This window comes from Musca domestica, unplaced genomic scaffold, assembly GCF_030504385.1.
Source record: "Musca domestica strain aabys unplaced genomic scaffold, Musca_domestica.polishedcontigs.V.1.1 10, whole genome shotgun sequence".
NCBI lineage: Eukaryota > Metazoa > Arthropoda > Insecta > Diptera > Muscidae > Musca > Musca domestica.
The window spans coordinates 3,578,742-3,587,456 of record NW_026712115.1 but is presented as its reverse complement, the minus strand read 5'-3'; the positions used below and the strand labels follow the sequence as shown (position 1 = coordinate 3,587,456).

General features: G+C 34.0%; 1 long non-coding RNA gene across 1 annotated transcript; it reads right to left on the bottom strand.

Moving 5' to 3' along the window:
• Positions 1–3,328: 3,328 nt before the first annotated feature.
• LOC131803439 (uncharacterized) lies at positions 3,329–8,298 on the bottom strand. The gene is made up of 2 exons (XR_009342572.1): positions 8,031–8,298; positions 3,329–3,711 (listed from the first exon to the last, which is right to left on the bottom strand). It is a non-coding gene; the product is annotated as an uncharacterized LOC131803439 (long non-coding RNA).
• Between the last annotated feature and the right edge of the window lie 417 nt (positions 8,299–8,715).

Here is an 8,715-nt window from a genome sequence, read left to right as displayed (position 1 = left end):
GTCCCATCCTTAACAAATGAGAGCATTTATCGAAAAAATAAATTATGACATTTAAAAATTAAATATAGAAAAATTTAATGAAATTTCAAAAATTTTTGGGAAGACTTAAAATTATGAATGAAAACTACAATGTTGAATGGCGTATGTACATTCAAACGAAAGTACATTTTGTTTTCTCTCTCATTCGAGGTACGCATTTTATCCACAAGTTGAATTTTCCACAGAAAACTGCAAACAAAAGAGGCAATATTTTCAAAAACTTTGTATCGGCAGAAAAAATGTTTGACAAGTGTCTCTCCAGCAAAATTTAAAAATAGAAAAATACAAAAATATGTTCAAAATGTCAACATTTACACAAAAAGTTGAAAACGTGAATGAAAATTATAATATTAATGATATAATAAATATTTGGGAGAAAAACAATCATTTCTTCGGCGAAGCGCTTGCTTGAGGTGATCGACACTTTGGTATTTTTTAGTGCCAACCTTGCTTTCCGAAATACTCCAGACACAATAGTCCAACGGATTGGTATCCAGAGATTTTGGTGGCCATTGTGCGCTGGAAATGAAGCGAGGGACCTCATTTTCTAATCGCTGCGCGTGCTGAGTCCTCTTGGAATGTCCAAGGTCTGCGGCCAAAATGTGCGCGTGCCCAAGGCTTTAATACATCCTCCAGAATATTTTCGGGATAATATTCGGCATTTATTCTCATGTCACGGTCGATTAATACGAGCAGAGAGCGACCATCGGCTGTTATGGTGGCCCACACCATCACCAATGCTTGAGTTCTGATGGCCCATACCATTACCAATGCTTGAGTTCTGGTGGCCAACCGAAGGTGCACATTTTCAGCTGACCTCTTTGGCCCGCTGGACAACGAATGTTTTCTCATCGAAGAAATCCAAATTCGGCAGTTCACCACTTTCGGCCATGCGATTAAACTCTTTAGCTCTTTTGAATCTATTTTCTTTCTGTTGCGGTGCATGCACTTATTGGAATTTAAATTGCTATACTCCGAGCTCATTTTTCAATATTTGCTGAATGGAATATTGCAGTATGTTCAGCTCACGAGCCCTTTTTTGGGCACTGCGACGAGGGACGACGAAGTGGACGAAAGAAAACAGCAACATCAGCTGAAATGGTTCTAAAAGTAAAGAAGCGACTTGATCGAATCTTTACTTTTAGAACCATTTCAGCTGATGTTGCTGTTTTCTTTTGTCCACTTCCAGTATCACGGTAACGAGCTATGTTACGAGACACAACAAATTTATTCACATTTAAATGTTAGAGTACTCTTACGATAGCCACTTGCGCTTTTCCAGCCAAATATAAAGAAATCACACTATCGCGCTTGAATTCCATCACGAAAAACTTTTTTTCTGGAAAATGCTCACCTAAATGCTTTTGTACGCTTGTAAACAATATAATGAGCTGTCACTGGAATAATTTTAATAGCTGTCGCACGAGTGGCTTAGAATTCACAGCAGACTGAAGCTTGGTTGCAGCTTTTTCTTATCACCCTGTAATTGCTAGTCAAAAGTTTAACAAGGAAGAGAGAACCGAAATATCTTTTAGATCTATGGTTGACAAAAATATTGAGATACACGAAGTTTACTGGAAATCGTGAACTTGTTTCGCTAGTTATGAGAGATATTGGTATTTAAAAATTTGACCCATTGGGGGGGAGGTACCATAGGAGACAGCACGATGTCTGTCACTTTCACGCAAGGTCTTGTTTTAATAAAAATATTGCGATGTCTTAAAATTGAAAAGAATCAGAAGCTTATTTCGCATTTTATGAGTGTTTAAGTTATTCAAAATTTCGACACTATTGTGAGGCAAGTACCAGAAAAAGTGCATCCATATATTCTTCTATCTTCACACCATATATTGTTTTAATAAAAATATTGTGGTGTGTGAAATTTGGAACAGAATTGGATGCTCAATTCGCTTTTGTGATCGGTTTGGTTATTTAAAATTTTGACCCTTTGTGGGGGAGGTGCTTGATGGAGTGTGCCAATATTGTCCATTTACCTCGCACCAATAGAAATATTGGTATTTGAAAAGTTTGAACAAAATTGAATGATCATTTCTTGTTCTATAAGGTGAATAATTTTTACCTTTAAATTTTTGACTCTTTGTGGGAAAGGTACTTGATGTAGCGGACCAGTGTTGTCCATTTACAAACTCGATCTAAGTATGACGATAATATTACTATGTACAAACTTTGGAACAAATTGGATACTCTCTTCGAGAGTTATCGTTCGCACCAGCCTGAGAGACAGACGAACGGATTCCCCTAGATCGACTTCAAATGTCCAGAAACGGATTTGATCCAAAGACACCTAGTAGAGGTTCATATTTTATAAAAGTAAAATTGTTCAAAATGTTTACTTTTTGTGTGAGAGGTACAAGAAAGAGTTGTCCGACATACTTCTTATTCACACTAGCTCTTGTGTTGATGCTCATTTACTCTTTTTTGAGCTAAATATTTATTCAAAATGTTGACCCGTTGTGGGGGAGGTACCTCAAGGAATTGTCCAAAATACTCCCTTTTTCACATCAGAGCTTGTGTTGGTATAAATATTGAGATGTGCGAAATTTGACAATCTTACCCTTATTTGACATTTTGAGGAGTTATGATTATTCAAAATTTTGACCTTTTGTGGGGGAGGTACTTGGTGGAGATTGTCCATGTTTGCACCCAGCCTATCACTGACATTACAGGATTTACAAAATTGGATAATTCTTTTTGTTCTATGAGTGGAGGAGGTACCCATTTCCGAATGAAATATTAAAAATAATATTACGATGTACCAAGTTTGGACCAAATTGTATACTCCCTTCGAGAGTTGTCGTGCTGACCAACAAGACCAACAGACCGTAGATCGACTCAAATTGTCCTAAAATAGATTTGGTCTAAAGATACTTAGGGTCTAAAACCGTTATTACGATGAGGCATGTTATGGCCGTATCAAGTGATATATACCCTCTGTAGCTGAGGGTATAAAAAAAAAACGTGGAATTTTTATATAAGATACTCTAGACCACCCTTTGTTTTTATACCCTCAACCATGAAAAGGAGGTACCTAAATGTATCTCCATGATCAGCATAAAATTCTAAATACTTTTAACGATGCCTGTTGAAATCACGATAGAAGTTGAACTTTGCATTTTTTCGCACAACAACATTGTTCAAATTGGTCTACGTTTTCCATATAACGGCATTCACCCATATTCGGTAATTTGATAGTCCTAGCCACATTTTTGATGATTCCAAAAAAGAGGAACAAAACATTTATATAAGTTTAATCGAAGTTTCTTTAAAATTAGTTTTTGTTAACATCCATTTTTAATACGGTTCCAGAAATAGTTTATTTACAATTTCCAATAGAATTCTAACGAAAGTGCTCTTAAATAAATCATACAACTCAAACAAAATTCCAACTTCCATTAAACAAAATAAATCCCACAATTGATTTATTTGTATGCAAATCAAACTTTCACAATTTATTTTCAAAATTCCAGCCCACCGGCTTAACGTTTATCATAAGACTTCTGCAGTAGCCAAATCTCCATTTGATTTGGTTTTTGATGTTGTTGATTGACAATTTTTCTTTATTGTCCGAATCAGAAAAGGGCAAAAACGATGAAAGGAAAGTGCGATATAATTAAATCAAATTGACATTTTTCATCTATTATCCGAGTGTATCTGAAAGTTTAATAAAAGCAAACATTGGATGGCGAAGAAGGAAAAGATAAATAAAGTAGAAAAAATATTTTTAAATATTACTCAAGAGTTGCGTAGGTTTATTATTTACATTATTCAGCAGCAGCACAACAACTCAAGTGAAGAAATTAGATACAGCGATTGAATCAAGCGGTCTCTTGTACGCAATTTCCTACCCAAACAGACAATGTTGGAAGTGAAGTAATACATTCACCTCTTGATGTGGTCATAATGTGGGTTTTGAACAATGCCACCGCAATTTGTCATAAATGTATACTGCTGACTCTGGGAAATATTTAAATCAGGAAAGAGCATAAAATTATAATTGTATTTTTGCTATTGACTCGAAAATTGTGTTTTTTTTTTTTTTTTGAGAGACTAGAATACTCTCATTTGAATTTTAAACATTTTTTCTAAGAATCACAATTGAACAATTCCCATTGAAATTTTTGGTTTTAATAATCTATTGGAATCGAAAACTCAACCGATTTCAATAAAATTTGGCAATTTTTTTTTTTTGTACCGAATTTCATCTCTGTATCCGAATTTCATTGGAATCGGACATACATATCGTGTTTGGTCCATCAAATATGGAAAATCGGCCAAAAATATATATGAGAGTTGTATCCAAATCTTAACCGATATCAATATATTTCAACAAATTTATTTCTGTACCTAATTCCGTCACTCATTCCGAATTTCATTGGAATCGGACATACATATCGTGTCTGGTGCTTTAGATGTGTGAAATCGGTGAAAAAATATATGGGAGCTATATTCAAATCGTTGCTGGTTTATCTACGTAAAGTAACGTTTGTGTTTTTTAAGTGAAAGTATTTAGTTTTTTTTTTTTTTTTTTTGTAAAAATTGTAATTTAAAAAAAAAAGTTGATAAAACTTTGAAAAAAATTGATAAAATTTTTTCGATATATCGGAAAACTATATGGAGTGAAAACAAGTAAAGAAAACTTAAAGGTCGGGCGTGGCAGACTTTATGATACCCTACACCACTATGCATATTTAGTAGAGCTCCCGTAACAAAAGAATTTTTTACAAGTAGATCATACCACCTATCAACATTTGGCTTTAGAGCAGTTATAGTTTGCTATAGAGTGCACGATATCACTTGGAGAAAGATTATATTAAAAAATGTGTATCGGAGCCGAGTTGCACGAAATGGAAACGTACGTACCGAAATTTACCCAATTTGGCTAGATATCAGCCATTATTTTCACAATAAACCTGAAATTGGTTTAAGGATATATATGAGAGTTATATGCAGTTATCGATAAAATGTGGCAAAGGTATTTCCGAACTTTATAAGATATCTGGTACCAAATATCATTGCTGTCGAATGCATATTACGAATGTGAGGGACTCATATATATTTGCACCGATTTTTTTTTTTAATTTGATTTACTTGCTTCTAGACTGAATTTGGACGGTTGTACAAAAACCCAGGACTTTTTGACGGATATTGGCCATTTGGTGAACAATTAATCCGAAATCGGTTGAAGATATATATGGGATCTATATCCAAATCTGAACCGATCATGATAAAATTTGGCTGAGGTGTTTTCGAGCTCTATAAGATATCTGGTACTAAATATCATTGTTGTCGAATGCATATTACTAATGTTGGGGACTTAAACATCAAATCAGATGAAACATATATATGGGAGCTATAGCTATATCTGCACCGATTTTCACCAAATTTTATGTACTTGCTTCTAGACTGAATTCGGTCGGATATGATATGAAAATTTAGGTCATTTGGGCTAATATTGGCTATTTGGTGCACAATTAACCCGAAATCGGTTAAGGATATATAAATGGGAGATGTATCCAAATCTGAATCGATCTTGAAAAAAATTGATACAATTATTTCAGAGCTGTATCTGATATCTGGTACCAAATATCATTGTTGTGGAATGCATATTACGCTTGTGTGGGACTTAAAACCCCAAATCGGATGAAACATATCTAGGGAGCTATGGCTATATCTGAACCGATTTTCACCAAATTTGAAGCACATGCTTGTAGGCTGATATCAGCCATTTTGTGCACAACGAACCTAAAATCGGATGAATATGTATATGGGAGATATATCTAAATTTTTACCGATTTTCACCAATTCCAATAGGCTTCGTCCTTGAGCCAAACAAATGTTATTTAGAAAATTTCATCTCAATCGAATAATAAATGTGACCGGCATTTGTTTACAAAAATACATGGACAGACGGACAGACAGACGGACGGACATGGATAAATCGACTCAAAATGTGATTCTATGCAGATTATCCAAAGGAACTATGAGTCTATCTCGTTTCCTTCTCCATGTTACAAACAAATGAACAAAGACGTAATACCCTTGTGACAATGTGGTGTAGGGTATAAAAATCGGGAAGGACCTAAAATTTTAATTTTGTATTTTAGTATGGAATGTCATCTTTCGTAATCGTAAAAAAATCGTGCCGTTTTTACTTAATTTAAAAAACTTTGAAGATAGTCAGCTGATTTTGCGGTAAATGTACTGTGATGTAGTTTGTTTTATGTTTTTGTTGTTCTTTTAAATACGTTTCTCTTGATCCGATTTAAGGCAATGAGAAAAAATTAAGGAAGAAACACCATAATGATATTTTTTTTTTAAATCAGTTACATTTTTTTTAATATATCGATTAGGTTATGGTCTATTTCAGATAGGAAGGCTTTATATCCACACAATTTGTAGTTATCATGTAGTCGGAAAAGCGTTATTCTTTTATATATATGATGAATGATATATGAATGAAATTGTTGGTAATTTTTTGCACAAAGGTTGTGGTAATAACTTTATATAAAAATTTGGAGTCCAATTTTGGGTCTGAATTCTCGCATTCGCAACCGAAAAAAATGGATTGAAAAGTAAACTTGAATATGATTTTTTTTAGAAACTACTAAATATCGAATATTGGATTGAGTTTTCATTAACTTATAGTGTGAAGACTCAAATTCATTCCGACCGATTATTTTTTTTTTTTTTTGATATCTAACGCGAAATTTTGACCCCAGGACAAAAATAACACGATTCACTGCCGTTTTATTGTTCCTTCTAATTTAATTTCTTGACATGTTAGAATCTCTTTCTACCATTTCTTGCAGATAGTTTTTAACATTTTCTCTGCTGTCATTCGGTGATTCTCAATATAAACAACATTTTTGTCACAATAGCTCACCTATAAAAAATTGTATTTGCCCCTATCATAATATTAACAACTCCACAGGTATCAGAAGCATTTTTATCTCACCATTGTTTGTGGTCCACTGCTATGACATAATAGTTTTACTATTTATGACAACACACCGACGAAATTAATAGAAGAAAAATAAAAAAGATAGAAATACATTTCTCACTCATAAAAAGGTGAAACAATAAACATCTTACAACAGTTTAAAGATATCTCTCTATTCAGTTTGGCTTTATAGGGTTAATCCTCTGTAATATCTTCAACTCTATACACTTTTATTGTTACGGAATCAAGAGCCTGTTGTTTTTTTTGTATCCCCACGAAGTCGAGGAGAATGCTGGAATTAAGGTAACATAACAATGCTAGGAGGAGGGAAACAGAATGGATGAAACAAAAAGTTATTAAATAATGTAAATAGTATGTGTGTGCATGTATGTGTGTGCTGCAAAGTAAGTCAAGTAGCAGAGTAGTGGTTTTTAGTTTGGTTAAGCTCTAAAGAGTTTAAGGATAATTTAATAAAAATATTTATAATTTAAAATATTTATAATTTAAGATATTTCAAATAATGGATCGATTTGAATTGGAAAATGGAAAGAAGATAACAATTATTTGGAAAAGGATTTCACCGATCAATGAACTTCTTGTTTAATCTGTACACTCATAATTTATTTTGTATACCCTCCACCATAGTATGGGGGGTATATCAATTTTAGGCCTAACAAAATGTATATATTATTGATCAGTGTCTGCTGTAACTACGCTGGAGTGAAAACGAATTAAGACAGGAACCTACAATTTTGCAAAGATCAGTCTTCGGTCTGCAGGCAGGTCAAGTTCGAAGATGGGCTATATTGGTTCACGATATAGTAGAGCCCTCATTTAACGGTTCTCCCCGATATCCGATATTTTCATGATTTTAGCCACATTTTCAATGGAATTGTTTCAAAATCCTCGCCAGAACTTTATTTTGAGTACTTTACCCTCCCGGAAGAGAATTGTCTACATAGGGCCATGGTATAGTATAGGTCCCAAAAACAGGTATTCAGTATCTTGATGACTTTAACGACATATTTACCGGGATTGTTTTAAATTTCGTATTTAAAATTCATGATGATAACTTCCAGTATTCGGTATTTTGATGATTATAGGGACATTGTTCACCGCAATCATTTCTAATTTCGTATGTAAAGCTCGTAATGGGTAATACAACCAATGACGGAGAATTGACTATGTGGGCCTACGACTTCATTCAACCCACATATACCGACACCTCCCTTTTTTCAGTATTTTGATGACATTGCCCAAATTTTTTACCGGAATTATTTCAAATTTCGAATTTTACGTTCGTAATGTGTGCTACAACCTATGACAACAATTATTAATGCAGGGCCACGTCTTCGTAAATTTTTGGAATTTTTTCAAGTTAATTCAAAATTTTGGAAGTTTTTAAAAGCTCGGCCTGGCCGAACTTAGCTTATTTTTATACCCTCCCTCTTGAAAATGTGGGTATATCAACTTTACCATTCCTTTTGTAACATCCCTAAATATTCGTCGTAGACCCCATAAAGTATATATATTCATGATCACCATAAAATTCTAAGTCGATTTAATAATGTCCGTCTGTCTGTCTATTGAAATCACGATACCGCCCACCATTATTTGACGTAGAGCTTCAAAATTTGGCACAACAATTTGTATTGTGCCTACGATGGTTGGTATTGAAAATGAGATATATTGGGCCACGTTTTGGTAGAGCCGCC